The following is an 843-nucleotide window of genomic DNA, read 5'->3' on the forward strand; positions in this document are numbered from 1 at the left end:
ATGCGGCAGCTCTTCGCTAGACTACGTCAAATTTCCGAGTATGCTGGTGTTGGTTTGATGCAACTTCTGACCACACAGGCATAACATTAATAATATGTAATTAGAACGAAAACCAAACAAGCGATATACAAATCATTGCAATTCTAATAAAATCCATTTAAGAAATCGTACCTTGAAATGTTGTGTGTGCTGGACTAGTATATTCGTGATTCTGTCAAAATGCGTCTTGAAGTGCAAACATACTATTGTTAAGTTATTGTTTTAATGTTGCTTTGTATGTGTGTGAGTATGTGTGTGTGTGCGTGCGTGCGTGCGTGCGTGTGGGTGTGTGTGTATTAACCATTAAATCCATTTATTAGATTGTTGTTCAAACAGTGCATACAATGTTGTAAGTGTCAGTACATCAAAAGTCATCAAATTACTCATATAAATTAATAAAGAGAGGAAATATCAATAAAGTAATACTATAACTATTATTTAATTAAAACATTATATTAAGATCTAATCTTTTCAATTTATGCTGTATGTGGGCGATCCATAATTCATATCCATTGAACATGCGTAAATCACATATGTGTTAACTTGCTTAATGAAAACATCGGCTGCAATATATCATCTACACGTTACGTTTACCTAAACTATCTACGCGATTTAAATTCCGCTATATTAAAGGCCCCTAAAAAGTTCCAATTAAGTCTAATAACATTTTAAACATTAAAAAGATTGTATGACACGATAGTCGACAAATGTATCAACGCTTTAAAGCAAATAAAACATTACATCTAAGACCCTGTCCATTGCAATTAATAAGTGTAATTTTTAGGGTATCGTCAGCTTAAAGAA

The sequence above is a fragment of the Dreissena polymorpha genome, chromosome 16 (genome assembly GCF_020536995.1).
Source record: "Dreissena polymorpha isolate Duluth1 chromosome 16, UMN_Dpol_1.0, whole genome shotgun sequence".
In the NCBI taxonomy this organism is placed as follows: Eukaryota; Metazoa; Mollusca; class Bivalvia; order Myida; family Dreissenidae; genus Dreissena; species Dreissena polymorpha.